Source organism: Phyllostomus hastatus, unplaced genomic scaffold (genome assembly GCF_019186645.2).
Source record: "Phyllostomus hastatus isolate PE091 unplaced genomic scaffold, TTU_PhHast_1.1 phas_scaffold_317, whole genome shotgun sequence".
Classification (NCBI taxonomy): domain Eukaryota; kingdom Metazoa; phylum Chordata; class Mammalia; order Chiroptera; family Phyllostomidae; genus Phyllostomus; species Phyllostomus hastatus.
The window spans coordinates 23,241,997-23,269,703 of record NW_025334023.1 but is presented as its reverse complement, the minus strand read 5'-3'; the positions used below and the strand labels follow the sequence as shown (position 1 = coordinate 23,269,703).

General features: G+C 35.7%; 1 protein-coding gene across 1 annotated transcript in view; it reads left to right on the top strand.

The window, feature by feature from the left end:
- Positions 1 to 27,707, top strand: part of CNTN5 (contactin 5) — an 893,122-nt gene that overhangs the window by 24,474 nt on the left and 840,941 nt on the right. The gene's annotated exons all lie outside the window — the stretch shown is intronic.

Genomic DNA, 27,707 nt, shown 5'->3' with positions numbered 1-27,707 from the left:
TTGTATTTATAGGAAAACAATCTTTACGTGAACTGACTTTGTCTCAATCATCATGAAAATTGTGTTCTATTTTACAATTACCTCAAAATGGATGCTGTCCTGAGAATATTTAACATTGTATAGATATTTTTTTAAAAATCCAGAAATACACATTTCATGGGCACATATTAATATTATACCCAGAGCTATTTTTATTAACCAGTTTCACTACAAAATAGAAAAAAACTTTGGACTATGTTTCCACATCAGAAAATATTCTGGGCAAATCATCTGTAATTTAAATAAAAATTAAAGTAACTGTGGAAATAACTGAAAACAGATAAAAATATTCAAAACATTGCCAAATTAATTTACCAGGAGTTATGGGTCTTACGTCTTACCTTCTTTTTTGGCTTGAAACCACACAAATTTTTTTTATCTGTCTTCTCCTTCACACTTTTATTCAGAATTATATATGCTTTTTCTACTCATCAAAGCTCTGAAAGTGTAGATGAACTTTAAAAGAAGACTAAATATTGTTTTAAAAAGTTTTATTGCTTTTACTGCATCCAGATATTTAGGGAACAAGATTATTCAGTAATTGTACGACTCTTATCTAAGGGGTCATCGTAGTTCAGAAGACAAATTTTTATAAAGGAAATTTCTCCCTTTGCTTTTAATGAAGACGGTGATGAAATTAGTATATTGTTAATGACACCACAATTATCATTCATTTTGGGTAAATGGTTTTATACTTACCATCAGTTATATGCCAAGCTCTATAAGCCATAGATCAACAAAACAAATAACAAAACAAGCAACAAAACTTCCTGCCATTACAAAGTTTATACTCTAATGGGTGAGTTCAGTAAACAGAGAAATGAATAAATAAATTAAGCAGGTATTAAAAGGTGTTAAATGTTATAGAAAAAAAACTGAACTTTGGGGATAAAGAATCCTGAATTTGGGTAATGATAGTAAAGACCTCCTGAGAAGACAGCTTTTAAAAAAATGTATTATTGTTTATGCTATTACAGTTGTGCCATTTTTCCCCTATTTGTCCCCTCCACCCAGTCCTCATCTCACTTCCATAGTCAATCCCCACACCAGTGTCCATGTCCATGAGTCCTTCACATATGTCCTTTGACTAATCCCTTCATCTTCTTTCAATCAGTTCCCACCTCTCCCTATCCCTCTTACAGCTGTCAGTCTGTTCCATGAATCTATGCCTCTGGTTCTATTTGGCTTATTAGTTTATTTTGTTCATTGGATTCCTCTTATAAGTGAGGTCATATGGTATTTGTCTTTGACCAGCTGGCTTACTTCACTTAGCATATTTCCAGTTCCACCCATGCTATCAATAAAGGTAGGAATTCCTTCTTTCTTTCAGCTGTGTAGTATTCCCATTTATTATACAAACACTCAGCAAAGTGGGAGCAGAGGGAGCATACTTCAAAATAATAAAGGCCATACATGAATATCATACTGCCAACATCATATGCTAGGCAAAATCAGGAAAAAGACAAGGGTGTCCACTTTCCCCTAGGATCAGGAATAAGATGGGGTGTCCACTTTTACCACTCGTACTCAACATAGTACTGGAAGTCCTATCCACAGAGATCCAACAAGAAGAAAAAATAAAAAGCATCCAAACTGGAAAGGAAGAAATGAAATTGTCATTATTCACAGATGAGAAAACAAATTTAAAGCCAAGACTTGAAAAAAGGGAGGCCCCAACCTGATGGAATTTAACATGTATGCCCACGAGAAAACTAAATCTTTCAATACCATAGTCCAACAATAGCTGTCTTATTTTTCTGGCAGACAGGGAAAATATCTGGCAAACATGTTGGTAGATTTGTTACTCTTCTCCCAACAACCCTTAAGGGAAGTGCTATTTGGCTCCCTAGCACATAGTGACAATTTTTCTGGTAGTTTTGATTCAGTTTCTTGGTGAGCTGGATATAATCTGACTCAGTCCTTACATTTCTTTTGCCAAGGTGCACAGACCATGTTTGGGCATATGTTTTTGTTTTTAATGATCCTTTAACCTTTATTTATTATCGATGTGCCATAGTGTAATGAATCACTTGGGTGTTTTAAACAGTTGGATGGTAGCAGTTCTGCTTGAGGCCATCTGGAAATGCTGAGGAGGGGGAATTTTGCTTCCTTGTCGATGAGCTTTAAAAGGGAATTAATTAGGTAAAGAATCCCTGTCAAGATGGCAGCTTAGGTAAATGAGGTTCTCGGAACCTCCCACAACCACATCAGAATTACAATTAAACTACAGAACAACTGTCATTCAGAACTGCCTGAAATCTAGCTGAACAGAAGTCCTACAACTTTGGATACAAAGAAGGAGCCATATCAAGATTAGTTAGAGCTGTAGAGATGAGGAACAGGCTGGTCCTACACCCATGTGGGGTGGCTAAAAATTGGGAGAGATCTCTTGACTCTGGAAGTGGCCCCTGAGGAGGGAAAGTTCCCACCCAGCCTTATACCTAGCCCCCCAGCTCAGGATTCCAGTGCCAGAATGAGAAGTACCCATAACTTCTGGCTGTAAAACCCAGCAGATAGTGGCTGAGTGAGATGGAGGGCTTCTGGAGTCCCAGGTGATCCTCTTAAAGGGCCAGTGCATGGACTGGGCCAGTACATGGACTTGCTCAGACACACTCTGAGCTCCAGCACTGGGACTGCAACTAGAAAGGCACCAGGAGAAAGAACTGCATCATAGCAGGAGGAACTGACTTATCTGGCTTAGAGTCAAGGGCTGGAGAGGCACCTGTCTCCCAGATAGAGTATTGGAAGAGGTCATTGTGCCTGTGTGATTTAGCCTGTGTGAGCTCATTTTTGTAGCATCTGCTTTTCATGTTTCAAAAATTGCTATGCAGAACAAAAATATATATTTAAAAACACACTCCCACCTGAATGTCTAAAATTAAAAGACACACTCATCTGACAATACCAACGGTTGGCAAAGATTTAGAGATGCCAGAGCTGTCAGTCTTGGTGAGATTGTAAAATGGTCCAACCACTTTGAACATGTTCCTGAAATTTCTTATAAAAATAAATATAGATCCTATGACCTATCAATTCAACTTCTAGATATTTACACAAGATGAATGAAGCATATATTCACAAAATACACAGACATATCTCATTTTGTTGTGCTTCACTTTATTGTGCTTCTCAGATATTGTGTTTTTCACAAATGAAGTTACAACTTTCCACCAGCAATAATATTGTGACTTGTTGAAGCCACAGATGATGGTTCAAATATTTTAGTAATAAAGTATTTTAATTATAGTATGTACATTAGGTTTTTTAAACATAATATTAGTGCATACTTCATAGACTATAGAATAGTGTAAACATGACTTACTTGTACTAGGAAACCAAAAACTTGTGTCTTGCTTTATTGCAGTGGTTTGGGATAATATTCACGATATCTCTGAGTTATGACTGTACAACAAAAACCATAGCAGGTTTATTCACAATAACCTAAAACTTGAAAGAGTCCTGGTGTCTATCACAGGTGAGTGAACACTCATCGAGATATATGTATACAAAGGAATAAATTACTGGCCGTGTAATAGCATGAATAAGTCTCAAAATCATGTTGTGTGAAACAAAACTTCCTCAAAGGAGTAAGTGGTGTATGATCCTGTGTTTATTAAGTTCTCAAACAAGCAAATGTTATCTATAGTGGTAAAAATCAGAATAGTAACTGTCTCTGAGGATTGGGGTAGGGAATGACTGAAAAGATATTTTTGAGAACTTTATGGATAATGTCCAAACACTTTTTAAAGGATCAGAGAATGTAAAAACAATCTTCTTTAAGCAACTAAAATACTTAGTATTGTATAAGAGCTAAAATTCTTTTCTTCTCCAGGAAAAGTTTATTCCAATAAATAGAGCAAAAAGATGATTTTATATCTTTTCTATAATTCTCCACTTTGTGCATTTACCTCCTCCACCTGCTAAGCAGGCTCATTCTCCTCCAACTTTGAAGTAGGGAAGAGGTAGAAAGGTAAAGTCTAAAGAAGGTATTATTTGACTGGTAATGTAAGCTGGTACTGATTCCAGTGCCTGACATATATTTAATGCTAAATCTTTATCTGTAGAAATTTTGAGTGTTCTTCAGACAGAAGCCCCAAATTCCAAATTTCCTGAGAACTCTTACCTATAGTTCTCTTGACAAAGATAAATGGTGATCAATTACAATTCTCCAGCTCCTAAATTTGTACCATTATACTGCCAGTCTCTATGAGCTGAGGTGTACTGAAAAAAATCTCTTTAGAGGCTTATAAGAAACCCCAGGTACCATTGCTTTTATAAATAGTCTATAAAAACAGTTGATGTGACCTGTGGAAAATATGTGCTGAGGTCCATTTTTGTGAGAATAAAGTTATTTCTCACTCTTAGCACTGTATTCTTCTGTCACAGACTCTTTCATCTAGCCACCCACAACTTCATTTTTCTCAGATGTGAGCCAGAAACAATTTATTCTGAAATACAGATTCCAATAGTAAACTCTCCTAGAAGTTTTATTAAAGCCTCACTTGAAGCTCTTCATGAGAAGAGTAAACAACAATTGCATTCTTTGAAGAACAGATGGAAGGTACTCAAAGCACCTTTGTATCTGTTTCTGATAAAATCCTCAGAAAGGTCTCCAACATTTTTCTTGGCCTCACCAACACCTTGTGAAGGCTGCTTATATGTACTCAGCTCGTGGAAACTAAAGTGGTTTGAACATCCAGCACAGGTGATCTAGCACTTCACTTTGGAATATGCACTGTCTGCCACATATTTATTGTATTGGGTTTTCTTCTGAAACAAAGAGATAAATAGTCCTATATTAATGCCATATTACACTACTAATTACTGAACTTTATTTTGCACTAACACTAGACTACATCAATTACTATCCCCAGTGTTTTGTATATATCACCTCACTTACTAGTCATAAAAGTAAAGAAGTAATTGTTGGTTCCATTTTGTACATATAGACACTAATGCTTAGAGAGTAGGGACAACTTTTCATTCTAAGTTTGTACAGTCTCTGAGGGATGGATTGGATATTCAAATTCAGGCTCCTCTACCTTAAAAGCAATATAGTTTTTGTGGTGCACAATTCCTCCTTTGCTTATATCTTATTTTTCTTTCATTTTAAAATGCTTATCCCTGCATGGAACCTATTGTGTTATATTTTAAAATATATAAAATACCTAAATACCAGTATTTTAAAACATGGTATAAACAAGGAAACATGCAAGCATAATCATTTTTATTTTGACCCCAATTTACCTACATTTTTCTCCATGCCTAACTCTCCAAATTGAAGGCAATATTCCAAGTTCTCCAATGAAGCACTATATAAATCAAGCTTGAAAATATGGAGTTCAGTGTTACTGAGAATATCATCTGAGTAGAAATGCCAAAAGATTACAACCATCTATTTTGTTCTCCTGCCAAATAGACTAGACATCTGCCAAGGAAGCTCGGCTCTCCAGTGGAGCATAAATTGAGTTTGAAAATACAGAGTTAAATACCCACTGTAGCTACAACCTGATTAGAACATATTGACGGGTTATAACATTTCTTTTTACTCCCCTGCCAAACAGACTTGCTCCTGTCTAGGAAATTGAAATCTAAAGCAGATGACATTGACAGGACAAATGCCATTAATAGAGAAAGATGTATGCCATGTACAGCACAGATTGAGACATTTAACGCCCAACATAAATGAAACTAGAAATTTCAGAATTATCCAGTGTTTCAGATATGTACACAAGAGCTGTGTGAATATCCAAGAGTAGGAATAGACCCGAGTCTTCTTGGAAGAGTCTGTTTTGTTGCCACAGAGCCTGCCTATCTGAAAAGCTGTGGAGTGACCTTGGAGTATTGAAAACACAATCTGGGAAGAAATGTTATATATTTATAATGCACATTATAGCTGAAGTATTTCATTCTTCAAATTGACTGTCTTGTGCATAGACAAATATTTTGAGAACATTAATGCATTTGAAATGACTTTTACTGCTTCTTTTGCATAATATATTTATTTTTCTGACTTGGTTCTTATAATTACATAAAAGCAATGATAACTTATGTAGAAAAATACAAACTGAATTATGATAAGTCAGATATAGCAAAATTTTAGTTTGTTTTCTAAAACAGTTCTTATGCTGCTTTGGAGACCCTGTCCCTAAAGTCAAAACAAACAAAAAAATAAGCTTACTAAATAAAAGTGGCTTCTCTACTTGCCACAATTTCTGTATAATTATTCAGTGCGTTCACAGAACTCCCTGACTCGCCCAGGCAGGAGGTATAATTTTTCAGCACTTTTTTCCAGGAAGTTTCTAGGAGCAGATAAGAGCTTAAATATTTTCACGGTGGTGAGAAGCAGAGAGCAAGGCTCTGGTCTTTGTGCTCTCTGTGTGGTTGAGGTGTCTTGTCCCACCTGTCAGCATCATCTCTATTCTTGGTTGCTGGTGTTTTGTGACTCTGTCAATGCCTAAAAATGACGGTCTTCCCTCCCTGACTGGAAGAGCCACTTTAACCTCTCTTTGATACCACAGATCCCTTGAGACCTGGGTTGTGAATCTTCTGCAGATTCTTCCTTCTGTGCCATCACCAGCAAACCCCACCCATCCCCATGCCTTCAGAAAACTTGAAGTTTTCCTGTAAACCCTGCAGACCATGGCAATATGGAAGCACTATTTAAGGCCCATTGTAGATATTTATCTCAACTACTAATTTTGTTCCTTTCTAGCTTGTTAATTCCTGCTTTAACCCCATATGAATTGCTCTCATTTTATAAATACTTGGTTTCTCATTGAAACTGATGAAAAGTGAGTTCATTTACATTTATGTTCTGCAAATTATTAGTAGAATATGTACTCCTTGTAGAATAGAATGACTCAGAGAATTCTGGGGCCTGACCCTTGTTTTAGTTCTACAAAGTGAAATTCAGGAATGTGCTTATCTCAAAGGTTGAGTGGTGAGTGGTGATTCTGTTCAAGTCTATGCATATGTTTTACCTTTGCAGTAATAGTACTCGTATTAGGTGCTATAACTCTGAGACTGTTGAAGTGTAGAAAATTCTATTGCTATGGTGTCCAACATATACAGTAGTCTCCTCTTATCTGTGGTTTCACTTTCTGCAGTTTTAGGTACCCATGGTCAACTGCGGTTTGAAACTATTAAAAGGAAAATCCCAGAAATAAAAAAAAAATTTGTAAGCCTTAAACTGCACTGTTCATGTTAAATTGTGCACCATTCTGAGTAGCATGATGAAATTTTATACTATGCCAATCCATTCAACCTGGGATGTGGTCTTAACTTTGTGTAGTGTGTCCACAGTGTATATGCTACCCAGCCCTTAGTCACTTAGGAGCTACCTAGGTTATCAGATTAACCATCATGCTATTTCTAGTGCTTGAGTTCAACTAATCCTTATTTGGCCACAACACTGAAGGGTAGTGACCATGACAATTCTTATATGCCAAAGAGAAATCATAAAGTATTTTCTTTAAGAAATAGAAAACAACTTCCAATTACAATATTCTTCCAAAAAAGTTTCAGCAATTAAAAACAAAAACAAAACAAAAGAAAACCTTCAACTCTCAAGGGTTCCCAAACACTGACATCATCTGCTCCTGACAACCCAGCCATCAACGTCACCACGGCTTGATGACCTAGGATCACCCAAAGCAGATAATCCTTTTGGTTTTCTTTTTTTTTTTAATTTAAATTATTTTTTATTGAATTATATAGGTTTCAGGTGTCCAGTTCTATAATACATCATTTGTGTATAGTATTGTGTGTCCACCACCTCAAGCCAAGTCTCCTTCCATCACCATTTATTCCCCTTTTATCCTCTTCTATGTCTCCCCATCCCCTTTCCCTCTGGGAATCATACTGTTGTCTGTGTCTGTGAGTTTGTGTTGTGTTTTGTTTTTTTTTTGCTTCACATTTTGTACCCAGCCTCTCAACTACTTTCCCCTCTGACAGCTGTCAGTCTGTTCTCTATGAGTCTGAACAAAAGGTCAACAGGAACCTAATGCTATGTCACAATGCTTAAGTCATTTACCTTATTTTCTCTCATCATCACTTAGGCATTTCATCATCTTATTATCATCATAAGGAGAAGGGTGAATACAGTGCAATAAGGTATTTTTGAGAAAGAAAGAGAGAACGCATTCATATAATTTTATTATAGCTTACTATTATAATTGTTCTATTTTATTATTGTTGTTAATCGCTTACTATTTATAAGTTTAACTTTATCATAGGCAGGTATGTCTCTTTGGTATTAGACCATGATTCATGAAAACATTGTATCATAGTCAGACTTAGCCTTGTGAATTTAAGACTAAGTCAAAAAAGGGGCTCCTCATTCACTCAGTCTTATCTTGTGCAACTCTGTTTCAGTAGCGAGTGTAATTGGGAATTACCAGGACATTTGCAACTGGAAAATGCAATTGACTTTCTGCTGTGTTCTAATTTTGCTAATCCCTCTCTCTAGACTTCACATAAACCCATATCATATCTGTGTTTGTATCATATCTGTGTATGTCTGTGTTCAGACATACCATCAGTCTGAATCTATTATTGACATCTGTCAATACAGTGGTAGAGGTGTTCTTGTTAATAAATAACTTATTGAAAGATAAATGCTTACACATGTGAAGGTTGTTTCTCAGTTTGGTTGCTTGATGGATATGTGTATTTGTCTTATTATACCAATTTGTCCATCTAGAAAATCATTCAAGCTTATATGCAATATACATTGATACTGTATTTAGAAATAATAACACATTCTAAGGTGTCAATCAAAATGAGATTGGCATTGTATTACCTCCCTTAGCTTTCATTTCTTAAGGACAATTAATTAATTAGGCTTTTCCTGAGTCCACTATTATATTTTTTCAGCAGAATAAATGCCCAATTAGTATAGTTTTGCTGGTACATGAATACACAAAAGCATGAGTAGTTAATTAAAATACTATTTAAAATAAATTAGTGAAGCTCTGAGATATGATAAACTCTGCCACTCAGCATTCTATACTTTACTATAGACTTTGAAATGTTTTTCAATGTAATTGATCATCAATTAAAGTTCTAGGCATTCTGGTTTAGATTTAGACAAGTACAAAGGTTTTGAAGAAATTCTTTAAGATCGGATGAAAGTGACAATTGCTATAAGGATTTTAGTACATTTTAAGAATTTTTGAAAGGTACCTTGGAACTGCTTAAATGCAAACAAACTTTACCATGACCCTCTTATTGAGAAGAATAAAAAAAGCAGAGAGGACATCAATGATTCCCTTTTTTCTCACACCCTATAATTGAAGCATAAGAAAATATTTACAGTAATACCTTTAATGTGTTCTACAATATGGCGTTGTTTTTACATCCTTTACTATGGTCCAGACAAAATCATCTCTCTCCTGAACTATGGCAAACATCTCCAAACTGCTCTCTCTGCATCCACTTCCTTAGTTTAACTCAGAGCAACAAAAGTGATTCTTAAAACATAAACCTGACCATAATATCTGCCTGCTCAAAACCTTGCCATGGTTGTAAATAACAAAAAATAACATAAAGCATCATTGTCATAGACCACAGGCCCCTCATCGTCTGCAGTACCTGGCTATCTTTACACCCTTCCTCCCTTTTCCTCTGTTCAATGTAATGTAGGCACACAGGATTCCTTGCTGTCCCTTGAGTACTTATCTCAAGACCTTTAAAATCGCTATTAGCTCTGCTGTCTAGAATGGCTCCTCTTAACCCCTGGCATTCTCCTGGCTTGCCTTCTCATTTCATTTAAATCTCCAATGAAAATTTAGCTCTTCAGATAAGGCTTTCCTCACCGTGTTATCTTAACTAGCACAATTTCCACTTTTCATCAATCTTAACATGATTTATTTTTCTTCACTTGCACTTATCAATACATATTAGATTGTTTGTTTACGGTGTGCTTTGCCTAATACAACAAATACCTCATGTGGTCAACAGCTTACCTTACCTTATGTTTCAATAACACCATCCAGTGATTTAAAAAAGAGAGACAAAAATTCTAGGTGGAAAATACATTTCATACCTCAGGTGAGTAAAAAATGTTAACATTTCTTTTTCAACTTTTTTCACTTGTTATTTCATCAAATTCTCTTTTAATGCAATTCTATTACCTCTGAAATGTAGTTGTAAAATATAAAATTAAATTTTCTCTCTAAATTTCAAAATTTTGTTTTAGAGCCAATTCAGTCGAAATAATTTCTAATGAAATTAACAAATACTGACTATACAATATCTTCCATGCAAAGGCTAAATAGTTTTTGTAACCATAAATGGTAGTATAAACTAACATTTTAATATTCAAGTACATTCTAGTGGAGACACAAATATGTAACAAATACGTATACAATATAATGCCCTTAATATATGCAATCTAGTATGTGAAATCACTGGTATTTGGTAGTCACTAATTGTACTCTCAACCAAAAGTTATTATTTAACCCAATAAAAATATCTGCAGTCTGGTCTTGAGGAACAAGGATAAAGGCAATAGCTAATGTTACTTTGTGCTTATTCTGTGCCAGATGTGGATTTCAACACTTTACTAAGTTAATTTCATTTATCTTCACATAAATCATAGGGAGAAGGTTTTTCTGTCATCTCTATTTTGAAGATGAGTGGACTGATACACAAATAGGTTAAATAACTTGCTCATGTACCTAGGAAATTAGTCTGTGGAGCTGAGACTAAACCAACAGTCTCACTTTAAAGCCAGCGGTTATAATTACTTCATCAAAAACAGTCTCTTCCTAACTTTCTGTTTTATCATTATAGAGAGTAACAGGTAGTAAATTTCACTTTTTATATCTGTGAATTAAAAAATAAAAAAGGGTTTACAAACTTGTGAGGATTAAATGAGCCAGCATGTGTCATGTCCTTAAACAATAAAAGACAAGAAAAACGAGTTTGTACCCTTTAAAACATTTGGTATTCAGGGAGTAAGGGTGGGGATTAAAAGGTTTATTTGGGAGACACTATGTGAAGCCAAAGAATATCAAGTGCTGTGTTCAGGTGCCCAAGGATTAGACTCTGGGCTCTGTCACATCACAGCTGTGTAACTGCAGTCAGTTCTTTAGCACCCCTTACTCTCAGGTTCCTCGTCAGTCACAGCAGGAAAAATATCCTCTCATAGAGGTTTTGTGACCACCAAATAAAATAATATCAGTATGTGCTGAGCCCAGCACCTGGAATATAATATTACACTCAATAAATATTTTGACCTATATTTTGGACGTATGTACAAACTATGGTAAAACATACATAACAAAATTACCATTTTAACCATTTCTAACTGTACAATTCAGTGGCATTAGGACCATTCATCATCACTATTTTCAGAACTTTTACATCATCCCAGAATGCCAATATATTTATAGCTGCTAATAATAAAGTTATCATAATCATATAATTATACTATAACTATAATAATATAGTTACAGTTATTAATAATATAGGTAGGTATTAAACAATAACCCCATTCCCTCTTTCCCCAGCCATTAGTAATATATGTTCCACTCTCTGTGTCTATGAATGTCTAAGTGACTCATATGAATGGAGTCACATAGTTCTCTTGTCCTCTTGTCACTTGCTCACTTCCTGATGTCAGCAAAGATCATCCAAGTTGTAGCATGCATCAGAATTTCACTGCTCTTCAGGGCTGAATAATATCCTCTCATATGTAAATACCATATTTTGAGTATACAGTTATCCATTATTTGTATTGTTTTCACCTTTTAAGTGCTGTAAATAATGATGGGTATGTACCTATGAGTGCAATTCCTGGATCATATAGAAATTCAATGTTTAACTTTTTGAAAAACCTCAATACTCCATTCTGCAGTAGCTAGACCATTTTATATTTCCACCAGAAATGCCCATAGGTTCTGATCTCTCTACATCCTTGTTTACATGTTATTTTTCATTTTTTAAATAATAGCCATCCTAATAGATGTGCAAGGGTATCACACCTAAAAGTGTGGTTTTGTCTAATGATTAGGGATGTTAAACATCTTTTCATGTGCTTATTGGCCATCTGCATATCCTCTTTGGAGAAAAGATTATTCAAATAGTTTGCCTATTTTTTAAAAAATTGTTGATTCATTTTAGAGAGAGAGAGGAGAGAGAAAAACAACATCAATTTGTTGTTCTACTTATTTATGCATTCATTGGTTGATTCTTATATGTGTCTAATTGGGGATTGAACCCACAACCTTGATGTATCAGAATGATGCTCTAGCCAACTGAGTTAGCCAGCCAGGGTCATTTGTCCATTTGTAATTCAATTATTTTGTTGTCATTGAATTGTAGGCTTTTTATAAACTTTAAATAAAAATCTTTTATCAGTTATGTGATTTGCAAAATTTTTTCCCATTCTATGGGTTGCCTTTTTCACTCTCTTGACGATAACTTTTGATGCACAAAGTTTTTAATTTTGGTAATAATTCAATCTATATTTTCTTTTGTTGCTTGTGCTTTTGGATACATATCCAAGAAGTTGTTGAAAGTTTTGAGTTTATAAAGATTTTCCACTATGATTTCCTCTAAGAGTTTTATAATTTCAACTCTTATGTTAAGGTCTTTGATTTATTCTGAGTTAATTTTTACATGTGGTATAGAGTAAGGGTCCAACTTTATTTTTTTGCATGCATATATCTAGTTTTTCTAGTATTATTTATTGAAAAGATGGGCATTTTCCCATTGATACCCTTGTCAAAATCAATTGACTAAAAATATAAAGATTAATTCCCAGAATCTCTAGTTTATTCTGTAGGCCTGTATGTCAGTTTTTATGGCAATATTACACTTCTTTTTGTTACTGTAGCTGCATGTTTTAAAATCAAAAAGTAGTTGTCCTCCAACTTTATTCTTCTTCAAAATTGTCTTAACTATTCAGAGTCCCTTGAGATTTCATATGAATTTTAGCATGGGTTTTCCTCTTTTCGAAAACCAAGCATACAAAAAAGGCCTGACACCAATAGGATATTGATAGGGATTGCATTAAATCTGTAGCTTGCTTTGGGTAGCACTGTCATTGTAACAATATGAAGCCTTCCACTTATGAGCACAGAATATCTTTTTATTTATTTATACCATCTTTAATTTTTTAGCAAAGCTTTATAATTTCCAGTGTTCAAGTCATTTTTCTCATTGTTTAAATATACTCCCAAATTTATTTTTTATTACATTTATTTATTTTTAAACGTATTCCTTCATAATTTGAATAACCAAACTCTTTTTTTACTAAGAGTATTTGTTGTACTATAATATGTCATGTAAAATGTAGAAACTGATGTCAATTTGTAAATAGAAGTAGAAAGGAAATACTACTAGTCATCTTTTACAAGGTTATGTAGCAAAATAACAAACTCAATGTTACAATATGCAATTATTTGTTGTTCATATTATGCCAGCCCTAGGTTAGGGCTAGAGCCCCAGGTTCTGTAATGGTATGAAACTCCTCCATGTTTTTCTGCATCTGGGACCCATGCTGAGGGACAGCCCTGCTGGCACCAGAGTGTCAGAGGACAACACCAGGAGGGCAGACAAAATTGCTCACTATTCCCCCGAACCTTTTCCTACACATTAGCCCACTGTCAGTTTCATCTATATTTCTTTGCTCAAAGAAAATCCCTTGGTCACATCCAAGGTTAATGGGGCAAGAAAATGTCTAGGGCAAAGAGGGAACAAATAATTTTGAACAAATAATGATTTCCATCACAGGTACAAATAAGGATTGATCTTTAACAGTGTGACTGTTCGTTTCTTTTACAAGTAGAATAGACATGTTTGTCTCTTACCTAAATGCTGTCATCAGACCTCTGTTTTATTGCTTGTGAATCAGAAGAAAGTTCCTTTTTCCTTCACATGAAAAAAAGAAAATTAAATGAGAACATAATTATAAAATGCCTTGAGCAAAAGAAAACAGAGGTTTATCACTTTCCAGTTTGTTATGCTTACTAAAAAGGCTCAAAAATCTTTATATTTTAAAATAGTGAATATTCATGGAAAAATGCCACAAGGCTTAGGGGGCTATAAAATAAAATATATTTTTGATAAAAGTTATGAATGATGCAATATTAATAATGATAAAAGGGATTTTATATAAATCAAAAATTTTTAATTAGATGGTTTTAACAAAATTGAATTGCTTTTTTGTAATGCTCAGAAATATCAATATGCTATATTAACTTCCTTAAGTATCCAGTTCACAACAGTAATAAATTCTTATGATCACTCAAATACTCAGGTAGTGATTGATTAGCATAATATGCTAATTTTCATAATTTATTCAATACATATTTAGCATATTTTGCTCACTTAAGTGCACATGGTGTTTTCTAAATATTTTCATATACTCCTACCTCCTTGCGTACAGGTAATTCAGGATTATCATCTGAAATTCTGTCAGAAGAAATGGATTGTGTTAAAATACAAAATTCAACTGAGTAAATTTAAACATCTATGACTTTATTCATGATTCATAAATTAGGCAGCATTCTATCCAGCAGATAGAAAAGAGCTCCAAAAAGCTGTACAAAATGAAAGATTTTTATATTCAGGAAGGGGTGGGAAAACAAAGTTTCCAGCAAAGAGTTCATTGCCTCAGGCAAGATCACCTTCCTATAAGGGACAAAAGATGTCTATTGGGCTGTTACCTTACTAGCGCTGACCACATAATTCTAGGTTGACTGGTTAAAGATCTTATCACTGGAGTAGGATGAAACTGCAATTAGGTAGGGTACGAGACAGGACCCAAAAACCCAGAATTTATTTATTAAAAATTCTGTGTTCTTCCATGTTTAAACTTCAGTCACCTTCAAAGTACTCTCCATTTGATGCAATACACCTAGTGAGACTTTTTTTTCACTGCTCAAATCAGTTTTTGAACTCGTCAATTTTGATGCTTTTTAGGGCTTCTGCTGTTTCTTGTCTCACCTTTTCCACATCAGCAAAACATTTCATTTTCAGGAACTTTTCATCCAGGGAAACAATAAAAAAAAATGCTGGGGGTGGCAAAATCAGGTGAATAGGGAGAGTGGGGCATGCGGGTCATGCCATTTTTGGTCAAAAACTGTGGAGCACTCCAGGTGCCCTTGTAAATCACCCATCATGAAATGGGCAAAAGTGTTGCAAGAGTCTTCCAAAAAATTCACTGAAGCCAACTGCAGCCTTTCACAATAATGCCAGCTGGTACACTGATACAGAAGGATTTCTAGAACACTCATCTAGTACTGTACTACAGGGGACCCACCCTCTAAAAGATAATTCCAGGTTGTGTGTGTGTGTGTGTGTGTGTGTGCGTGTGTGTGTCCCCTCATATTAAATCTTGGTTTGGTGACATGAGTTTAACCCAGGTGACTCCATTTTGGGCCCGTTGTTTCTTTTTTTAATAACATGTTAATTGAGTAAAGAGATAAGGGTAAGATTTAGCCTTCTGTGATTCCATTTTAATTCCTAGGACAAACAAAGGTTAAAGCCTAGTTGATATTTTAAGCATTAATAGTGCCTATGATGTCAGAATATAAAGATTTTGTGAAAAATTGGATTCAAATTTGAACAGAGCTCTCCAATCATTGCAAAAACAAGATACCTTTATTTCATAGCTTGATTAAATTATAAGGCATGTGTAAAAAGATAGTGAGGTTGCTGGAAAAAAAAAAGGATAAGGAAGATTTGCTGAGATTAATGACCCTGTGCAGGGGTTAAGTGAGCCATGGTAAAGGTGGGCATTTATACTTTAGAGACTTTCTCCTCTTGACATGTCCACAATGTGCTATCGAGAGATTTTAGACCTCAAGGGTTTATGGTCAGAGCTACATTTTAAGTAGATCACTCTGGCAACTGAGTAAGAATGACTTTCCAGGGAGAAAAGACTGAAGGTAAAGACACTACTTGTGAGACTGTAGCTAAAATGAAAAGAAGACCTAAATGAGGGTCTAAATTAGACCAGCAGAATGAGGTCACGTGACTCAAAACATAGGAGTGTGGGTTTTGCTGTCGAATTGACTTGGCTTTACCCTGTTTCCCAGCTCTGCTACTTATCACTATGACACTGTAGAATATCCTTAATCACTATAACCCTCAATTTTCCATCTCATTTGTAGGCGAGTATGGTACCAGTACATTTCAGATAAAGTAGTTACAGGAATTAAAGAGTAAAACATATACACACTTAGCATCATGTCTAATATATAATCAATATTCAACAAATGAGAACTAATATTGTCATAATAGGTAAAAATAGTTGAGTTTTCTAAGTTTGCACTTTTATCACAAACCTGCCTCTAAGCCTTCTGCCTCAAATTTTATGAACTTTCTGTTTTATCATATGATCTCGAAGAACGTATTAAAAAAGAGAAAACAATTGTAGACAGGTTTAGAGCTAATCCAGTGTATTACTGGGTATATACAGAATGGCTTTGTTAATCCATTTTATTTCATTTGAAATATTCTATTAAGTGCCCACTTTGTATCAGAAGCTGGGTATAAGCTGAGCTGGACCTTTATATGTTTCTAAATAAATGAAGTATGGAATAGCTTTCATCAGAAACACAATTTATCTCAGTATTACTCATGCATAGTATGGTATGGAATCTGACACATAACAGCCCCTCAGTAAAGGGTTGCTGTATGAATACATTACCTTCTTTGTGAGAAACAGCTAATCAAATGTTGCATAACTGATATGAATGAAAAACAGCTTAATGCAAATGACAGTAAAGCAATTCTTCCCCTATACTCCTTTGCTAATATAATATGGATGATTTTCCTTAGAAATCCTGTTTTTTCAGGGTTGACCTAGGGGAAAGGGTATCACAAAAAGTTTGGTAATGACATAATAAACTTAAAGGTGCCAGAGAAAAACCCTGAGGTTCCAGAATCCCATCCACCCTCATTGCTAACAGATCCTCCCTATATATCTGTCTTCAATACAAGGTGGAATTACCAAAAGCCTTAATATTATTGCTGTTTTACTTGCTAATGATTATTTTTCTTCCTTTGTTTTATAATGCCTCTCCTGGAAAATCTGTTGTAAACAAGTGCCCAGAATTATAATTCTTCTAAGGAACTAATTTTCAAATGTAGTTAATAATTTTGCATCTCAGCTCAACGTTCACACCACTCCATTCCTGACTAACTCATTTGGCTATGGATATTAATTACAATCACAGGACAGGAAATGCTTTATTTTAATAAGTTTAAAAATCTTCCAAATTATTCTCAAAATGTGAATATTGGTAATCAGTACACTTTAATGCCATAGTCTTATCTGAAAATGCTGGGGAAGGAAGGAGTCCCTTGATAACAAAGATGAAATAGCAATAATTTATGCAAAAAGACAAAATGCCCTGTCTTCAATTTTAAAGAAGATTAATAGTTATAATTACAGATCACCCATGTAAGTGTGCTTTGACTCAGACCTAGCTGAGCCCTGTGAACCCTGCTCACAGGCCACATCCAACTCTGCATGTTGGTAACTGCCTCTGTGACGTCGCCACAGGGAGTTGGCTCCTCTGTACATTGAGAGAAATGAGGCAGTAATTAGAAGTGAGTGACAAGGTGCTTTTCATCTTTGACAAGAAAAGATTTTTGTGTCAAAATATCTCACCAGAGGAGTAATTTTCTCTGTGTGCATTTCTTGTCCTGAACGCATTTTGCATGATAATAGAAAAGGGGAAATTGTTTCTGAATGTTGCTTGGTGACAAATAGCAGACACGCTGCCTTTGCAGATAACAAGTCTGAATGCTGTCACATTGTGATATGGACAGACAGGACCCAGAGTAAGCAGGGATATTTACACTAAAAAAAAATTTGTTTTTGAAAGAATAAAATCAAAGATATTAAAATGCTTTTTTGTGGTATTATGCCACTAAAGGTTTAAAATTACCTGATAAGATTTAATCATGCAATTCTAAAACACATTTTAAGGATTTAATAAGCTGGCATTTTCAGCACAATGAGGAGACAAATAACCAGTATAATACATTTGCCGTGCTATAAAACCTGCCTTGTCAGTCAAAATATGGGCTGTTGTCATTTCAGATGATTTTCAAACAACTCATAATTATCCTGGCCTAGAATGATCTACACTGCAAAATTTAAAAACAACTATTCATGAAGTTTAAAAGATTTGAAAAATTTTAAAAGAACATAAAATCCTGTAATTTTAGTTTTGTCTGATATTAGATTCTTTTAATATGAAAGAAAGAATTTGATCTTAAACTTGGAACTGATAATGTTAAAACAACATAGTGCTTTCTTCCATTATTTCTTTTCATTGCAGGCTAGAGAAAGAACATTTTTTAATATGTAAATTGGCATATAGTGATCAAATATAAAAGGAGGTAAAAAGAAAGATAGTAAGTATCCAGAAATATGAATTTGATACACATTACTATTTGTGTAACACAGGTGTACAGTTATGGAAAATGTAATAACATGAGCAATTTCTAAAGAAGCAATACATTAAGATTATCCAACTAAGAATATTTCAGAGTATATCTGTCAAAAAAAGAGAGATACGGGGGAGGGAGAAAGGACACTTAATATTGGAATGTAAAGAAATTGATTAAGATCATTAACACTCAACTATGAATATCATAGACTGTAACCATTATAGGCAATTAGAGGGAAGATTAAGATATCAATGAACCTGTTGGCATAAATTGAGATAAAAAGGAATAGACTTGGCAATAAACTATTATCCTAATTTCTGATGTTCAATTTTCTAAATACCTTTATTAACTTAAGGCTGATGATATTATCTAATAGTAGTTTGCAGTAGACATTATGGACCTTATCTTTCAGAATCCTATTTGTCTATGGGTTTTGATATGACTACAATCCTTGAAAAAACTGGGATCATAATGCTAATGTTTGCCCAAATCATATGGCCAGAAAACTAATTAATTTTGTTTTTTTTTCCCATGTTATTATTCTCACATTCCCTTTTATCAATTAATTCAGAATAATTGTGAGAACTTTCTATTTATTGTCATTCAAGACTATCCCTGATCATACTACTCAGAACTCTCAGCTTAAAAAACACATATAGCTCCATATTTGTTTTAAATGCCCATAATTATTTTCATTTTTAGAACATTATATTTTGTCTTCAGATCCTAAAACAGCTGATTCAATAAGAAGAGATTATATACTGACAATTATATGATATGCTTTGTTTAATTAGTTAATCATTAACCAGAGTTTATAATATATCACACAAGGTTTGTGTTAAGCCCTTTACACATATAATTCTCATACTACTGCTAGGTTCATTACATGTATAATTCAGATATTATCAACCAGAAGATGAGGGCTTAGAGTGCAAAGTAACTTTTTCTAGTGCTCATGGTTACCAAATTTCTTGCACTGGACAAAGTTAAACAGGCAAGGAAAGCTCTCCTCAAGGCTATTGCAATAAGGGAGAAAGAGTGAACTCAACTCTACTGTAACAAAATATAGGAAGGTTTTGAAGCACTGGGTGAGCTAATGCTAAAGTATGGAGGACATTAGGAAAGAGTTGATCAATAGGATGTGTTGAGTGAATTGTTTCCCTTAGTTTGCAAAGTTTTTTGTTGTTGTTTTTTTTTTTCCTTCAGGAATTAGGCTATCTGTTTTCAATAAATGGCACCCATCAAAGTTAGGCTCCTGCCCTTCCACATCAACTGGAAAATAGGACTGCTCTCTTCCCTTATAATTACATTCCAAAGAGATGATTCCCAGTCCTTGACAAAGACATTCTGTGGGTCATAAAACTGACAAGAGTCTAGAAGATTTATATACATTTCAAATGGGCAGAGAAATAATTTATGAGTGCAAGTTTTCTAAAGTAAATGTTCTTCAAAAAGGGAAGTCAAGGACCTATATTGAGGAAGAAACCTGTATAACATTTAGTCAGGCTGAGGGAAATGTTAAGGCAGTCTCAGTCAAAGTTCATGTCTTTCGGACACCAAAACAGGAGCTCCTGATTCTGGCTTTACACTGAATTCTATTTGTACTGGTTTCCAATAACAATTCAGAATATTAACTGTTTATCTATAAAATGGTAGATACTTTCTAATGATATCTCCCCCCAAATTATGGAACAATAATTAGCTACTTTCAGTTAATATTTATTTACCAGATACATTCTGAACATAAAATGACTTTAAAATATTTTAGTAAACATTTGGATAAATTATGCCAAAATAAAGCTCAGAAATTTGAAATTTTCCTATAAGAACATACTTAGGTAATGGTACAAAAGAGATTTTAAAAATAAGATTGTCCAGAATCCCCTACGTTATGCTTCTTATTTAAAACCACAGTGACATATTACCTCACACCTGCCAAAATGGCAATTATTAATAAATCAACACTTCCAGTGGTAGAGGCAGACATAGCTAGCCTCTTCACAAAACCACATCAAAATTACAAGTAAAATATAGAACAACTGTCACTCAGAACCACTAGAAATTGAGTCCAATGGAAGTCTAACAACTACAAAATAAAGTTGAAGAGAAATCTGATAACTACAGAATTAAAGAAACCATATCCATCCAGACAGATAGAAGGAGCTCAGACATGGAACAGGCTACTCCCACACCCACATGTTGTGGATAAAATTTCAAAAGGGATATCCTGGGAGTGAGGAGTCCCAGCTCCACACAAGGGTTCCAGTGCCAGGAAGATAAGACCCCACAACTTCTGGCTGCAAAAACCAGTGGGGACTGAGTCGGTTGAAGAAACTGCTAGAGCCCCAAGCAATTTCTCTCACAGAACCACACACAGATTTACTCAGACTCACTTTCTCTGAGCTCCAGCACCAGGGTAACAGCTTCAAAAGCACCAGTGGTATACAAGGAAAAACTAAAGTAATTGGCATCAAGGTGAGCAGAGGCCATTGTCACTTTTCTAAACACCCCCCACCTCCACAGCCTGGCAAGCTGGTGTCTTACCTGAGACTCCATCAACCTGGCTAACACTGTTTGACCCACCTTAGAGATCCCCCGAGATTCTGCCCCACCCAATGTATGGGCCCATACAAACTGGTTTTCTATATGAATGGCTGGTCTTGGTTTATGCTGCACAACTTCCAAAATTCTATCAAATAAGCAATAGCTAGCTCAGTGAGGTGCAGGTCTGGCAATAGCAGCAGCCAGCTTAGATTCACAGTTTGGCTTTGCCTGGGAATCTCCAAGCCCAGCACAAGTATCAGCCATCTCACATTGCTTTAGAGCTCAGCCAGGGTGCCCCAGGCAAAACATATGTGAGGTCTGACCTTGGCTTGCACCACCCTGAAAACCCCAAGGCTAGCGCACCCAGTGAACAGCTGTAGACCATGTCAGAGAACCACCACCCTGCCCCTGCACAGGTGATCCTCCATGGAGGTGGAGGTTGGTGGGCAGTGGTCACCACCAGTCCTTGTATCTGACTGGCTTGGGTAAATCCCCCCCCATTGATCTGCCAACAGCAACCAAGGCTCAACCAGAAGAGAAGGGTATACTCAGCCCATATGAAGGGTGTACCTTGAGTATGCAGCTTAGGTGATAGGGGAAGCTGTGCCACTGGGCCCTACAGGACACCTACTACATTAGGTCACACCACCAAGACATGGAGTCAAAGCAGCTCTACTTAATACACAGAAACAAACACAGGGGGCTGACAAAATGAGGAGATAAAGAAACATAGCCTACATAAAAGAACAGATGAAAGCTCCAGAAAAAGAACTAAACAAAATGGAGATAAGCAATCTATCAGATGCAAAGTTCAAAACACTGGTTATAAGGATGTTCAAGGAGTTTACTGAGGACCTCAGCAGCATGTAAAAGATCCATCCAGAAATGAAGGATACACTAATTGAAATAAAGAACAATTTACAGGAAACAACAGTAGAGTGGATGAAGTGTGGCTCATTTGATTCTTGAATCAAATCAATGATTTGTAACATAAGGAAACAAAAAAAAAAAATAACCAATCAGAACTACAAGAGAAAAAAGAATCCAAAAATATGAGGAAAGTAAAGCAGCACCTGGAACAACTTCAAGACGCCCAACATTTACATCTTAGAGGTACCAGAAGGAGAAGAGAAAGAGCAAGGCATTGGAAGTCTATTTGAAAAAAATATGGAAGAAAACTTCTTTAATTTGGGAAAGGAAATACACATGCAAGTCCAGGAAGCACAGAGTCCCAAGCAAGGTGGGTGCAAAGCGGCCCACTCCAAAACACATCATAATTAAAATGCCAAAGGTTAAAGATAGAGAAAATCTTAAAAGTAGGAACAGAAGAGAGTTACCTACTGGGGAGTTCCCATAAGATGGTCAGTTGATTTTTCTAAAGAAATTTTGTAGGCTGGAAAGGAGTGGCAAGAAATATTCAAAGACATGAAAAGCAGGGACCTACAGCCAAGATTGCTCTACCCAGCAAAGATATCATTTAGAATTGAAGGGCATATGAAGAGCATCCCAGACAAGAAAAGCTAAAGGAGTTCATCACCACTAAACTATTATTATATAAAATGTTCCCCTGGCTGGTGTAGCTCATTGGATTGAGCGCGGGCTGCGAACCAAAGTGTTGCAGGTTCGATTCCCAGTCAGGGTACATGCCTGGGTTGCAGGCCATGACCCCCAGCAACCGCACATTGATGTTTCTTTCTCTCTCTCTTTCTCCTTCCCTTCCCTCTCTAAAAATAAACAAATAAAATCTTTAAAAAAATAAATAAAATAAAATGTTAAAGGGACTTACTTAAGAAAAATATGTCAAAACTATGAACAATAAAATGGAAAAAAATGCATGCCTTTCAACAATTGAATCTAAAAAACAAACTAAGCAAACAAGAAGAACAGAGACAAAATCATGGATACAGAGAACTTTTTGATGGTTGCCAGATGAGAGTGGGATGGGGGAGAATGGGTGAAGAGGTGAAGGGATGAAGAAATAAAAATAGGTAGTTACAGAATAGCATTGGGGAGGTAAAGAACAGTATAGGAAGTAGAATAGCCAAAGAACTTATATGCATGACTCATGGACATGAACAATGGTGGGGCGATTACCTGAGGGAGTGGGGGGTAGTGCTGGGTGGAGGGGGCAAAGGGAGAAAAGTCAGGACAATTGTAATAGCATAATCAATAAAATATAATTAAAATAAATAAATCAACAAAGAACAAGTGCTGGTGAGGATGTGGAGAAAAGGAAACCCCAATGCTCTGTAGGTGGGAATGAAGACTGGTGTAGCCACTGTGGAAAACAGTATGGGATTTCCTCAAAAAATGGGACAACTATAATAGCATAAACAATACAAAATTACACTGTGCAAAAATAAATAAAACTATATGGAAATTTATTATTTTATTAAATGAATAATTGCTGAGTACCTATATTTGCAGACACTATGCTAAAGGTAGGTGATATATCCATGGGCAAGAGAACTTAGATTCTTTCTTTTTGGAACTTACAATCCAGAAAGAAACAGATATTTTATAGATAAATGTATAATTAGCTACCATTGTGATATGTGCTTTAAAAGAAAAAATAAAAAGTGCTGTGACTACATATAACACTCATGCTAAACTTAGATGTAGATTTCCCCAAGGATGCACCCAGGACCTGAATCTGCCAGAAGAGAGAATCTGAGAGAGCAGTTGTGAAGTTTGCCCTACTCCTCTGTGTCAGTTACCTGACACAGAGAAAGACTTCCACTCCAGCAGAAAGATGTTTTCCTGCTCTACTACTTCAACAAGAAGAAAATGTGTGATCTTTTCACTCGGCAATCGTACAGCCAATGTGTCTGTTAAAACTCAGCTCGTGAAAAGCCACTACACTTTAAACTTACAGTTTTCTCCATTGGAATCTGTTAATAATATTCCCTCTGAACTTCCTCTTTTTTGTATAAAAGAATGATCCTTTCCTTTGTCCTTCGGTCTTGTACACAGTTTTCCATTAGACTGCATGTTCTGAATTGCAATTCTCTGTTTTTCCTGAATAAACCCACTTTGCTTGAGAAATATCTAGCTGTCTATTTAAGATCAGAGAGCCAGCATAAAGTATAGAAATGGGATAGGTGGACTCTAGAGGCAGAAATGAGTGAGTGTCACTGCTTTGCATTGAAACTTAGAACATATAAGCGGTTAAATTTTGTCAGGGCTACTTTGTACTTTTTTTCTAAACAAGCTTTTTTTTAAAACAATTTTTATTTATTTTTTAATCACTGTTCAAGTGCAGTTTTCTCCCTTTTACTCCCAATCCAGCCCACCCATCCAACCCTCCACACTTCCCTCCCATTACCACCTTCCCCCTGGTTTTTGTGCATGTGTCCTTTAAATTTGTTCCTGTAAACCCTTCCCATTCTCCCCTGAAATTCCCTCTTCTCTCCCCTCTGGTCACTGTCAGCCTGTCCTCTATTTCAGTGTCTTTGGTTATATTTTGCTTGTTTCTTCATTTTGTTGTTTAGGTTCCTGTTAAAGGTGAGATCATATGGTATTTGTCTTTCACTGACTGGCTTATTTCGCTTAGCATAATGCTTTCCAGCTCCATCCATGCTGTTGCAAAGGGTAGGAGCTCCTTCTTTCTTTCTGCTGCATAGAATTCCATTGTGTAAATGTACCATAGTTTTTTGATCCATTCATTTATTGATGGGCATCTAGGTTGCTTCCAGCACCTAGCTATTGTAAATTGTGCTGCTATGAACATTGGGGTGCATAGGTTCTTTTGTATTGGTGTTTTAGTGTTATTAGGATAGAGTCCCAGCAGTGGAATTGCAGGGTCAAAAGGCAGATCCATTTTTAGTTTTCTGAGGAGGTTCCATACCGCTTTCCATAGTTGTTGTACCAGTCTGCAGTCCCACCAACAGTGCACTAGAGTCCCCATTTCTCCACAACCTCTCCAACACTTGTTGTTTGTTGTTTTGTTTATGATGGCCATTCTGACTGGTGTGAAGTGGTATCTCATTGTGGTTTTAATTTGCATCTCTCTGATAGCTAGCGATATTGAACATCGATTCATGTGTTTGTATTTTCTGTATGTCCTCCTTGGAGAAGTGTCTGTTCAAGTCCTTTGCCCATTTTTTAATTGGGTTGCTTGTCTTCTTAGAGTGTAGTCATGTAAGTTCTTTATATATTTTGGAGATTAAACCCTTGTCTGAGGTATCATTGGCAAATATGTTTTCCCATACAGTTGGTTGTCTTTTAATTTTGATACTGTTTTCTTTAGCTGTGCAAATGCTTTTTATTTTGATGAGGTCCCATTTGTTTATTCTTTCCTTTATGTCCCTTGCTCTAGGGGACATGTCAGTAAAAATGTTTCTGCGTGAAATATCTGAGATTTTCCTACCTACATTCTCCTCTAGGACTTTAATAGTGTCACATTTTATATTTAAGTCTTTTATCCACCTTGAATTTATTTTTGTATAAGGTGTAAGTTGGTGCTCGAGTTTTATTTTTTTTGCATGTAGCTGTCCAGTTCTCCCAACACCATTTGTTGAAGAGGCTATTTTTACTCCATTTTATGTTGCTGCTTCCTTTGTCAAATATTAATTGACTGTAGAGACTTGTATTTATTTCTGGGCTCTCTGTTCTGTTCCATTGGTCCATGTGCCCGTTTTCATGCCAGTACCAGGCTGTTTTGATTACAGTGGTCTTGTAGAATAGTTTAGTGTCAGGTATTGTGGTCCCTCCTACTTTATTCTTCTTTCTCAAAATTGCAGAGCTATTCGGTGTCATTTATGATTCCATATAAGTTTTTGAGGTGTTTGTTCTATGTCTTTGAAATATGCCATTGGCACTTTAATAGGTATTGCATTGAATGTGTAAATTGCTTTGGGTAGTATGGACACTTTGATGATATTAATTCTTCCAATCCATGAGCATGGTATATGTTTCCATTTGTTTGTGTCTTGCTTGATTTCTTTCCTCAGTGTTATGTAGTTTTCTAAATACAGGTCTTTTACCTCTTTGGTTAGGTTTATTCCTAGATATTTTATTTTTCTTTTTGCTATTTCAAATGGGATTTTTTCCTTGATCTCTGCTTCTGCTCTTTCATTGTTGGTGTACAGAAATGCCTTTGATTTCTGGATATTGACTTTGTATCTCACTGTTTTGCCAAATTCATTTATTAGGTCAAGCAGTTTTTTGGTGGCGTCTATAGGATTTTCTATGTACACTGTCATGTCATCTGCAAACAGTGACAGTTTTGTTTCCTCCTTTCCGATTTGGATGCCTTTTATTTCTTTTTCTTGTCTGATTGCTGTGGCTAAAACTTCCAGTCCTATATTGAATAGAAGTGGTGAAAGTGGACAGCCTTGTCTTGTTCCTGATCTTAGTGGAAAAGATTTTAATTTTTGCCCATTGAGTATGATGTTGGCTATAGGTCTCTCATTATGGCCTTTATTATGTTGAGGAATGTTCCCTCTATTCCCACTTTGCTGAGTGTTTTTATCATAAATGGGTGCTGTACCTTATCAAATGCTTTTTCTGCATCTATTGATATGATCATGTGGTTTTTTGTCTTTGCTTTTGTTTATGTGATGTATTACATTTACTGATTTGCGAATATTGTACCATCCTTGCATCCCTGGAGTGAATCCCACTTGGTCATGGTGTATGATCTTTTTAATGTATTGTTGGATGCGGTTTGCCAGTATTTTGTTGAGGATTTTAGCGTCAATGTTCATCAGCAATATTGGCCTGAAGTTTTCTTTCTTTGTTGTGTCTTTATCTGGTTTTGGAATTAGGATGATGTTGTTTTCATAAAAAGTTTGGAGTCTCCCATCTTTTTGGATTTTTTGGAATAGTCTGTGAAGGATAGGGGTTAGCTCTTCCTTAAATGCTTTGTAGAATTCTCCTGTGAAACCATCTGGTCCCGGGCTTTTGTGTGTTGGGAGTTTTTTGATTACTGCTTCAATTTCTTTTGCTGTTATTGGTCTGTTCAGGCTTTCTGCTTCTTTTTCATTGTGTTTTGGGAGATTATATTTTTCTAGACATTTGTCCATTTCACCTAGGTTTTCAAATTTCTTGGCATACAGTTCTTCATAGTAATTTCTTACAATCCTTTGTATTTCTGTGGTATCCATTGTAATCTCTCCTCTTTCATTTCTGATTGTGTTTATTTGGGTCTTCTGTCTTTTTTTCTTGATGAGTCTGCTTAAAGGCTTGTCAATTTTGTTTATCTTTTCAAAGAACCAGCTCTTGGATTCATTGATCCTTAGAATTGTGCTTTTAGTCTCTATGCCATTGAATTCTGCTCTGATCTTGGTTATTTCCTTCCTTCTGCTTGCTCTGGGCTGTCTTTGTTGTTGTTCCCCGAGTTCTTGCAGACATAGGGTTAGGTTGCTTGTTTGAAGTGTTTCTAACTTTTTTAGGTGGGCCTGTATCGCTATGAACTTCCCTCTCAGGACTGCCTTGGCTGTGTCCCATAAGTTTTGGGTTGTTGTGAGTTCATTTTCATTTGTTTCCAGAAACCTTTTGATTTCTTCCCTAATATCATTCTTGACCCATTCATTGTTTAATAGCATGCTATTTAATCTCCAAGATATTGAGTGTTTTAGGTTTTTTTCCTGGGGTTGGTTTCCAGCTTCAGTCACTTGTGACCTGAGAAAATGCTTGGTATGATTTCAATTGTTTTTGAAATTCTTGAAGCTTGTTTTGTGTCCTATCATGTGGTCTATCTT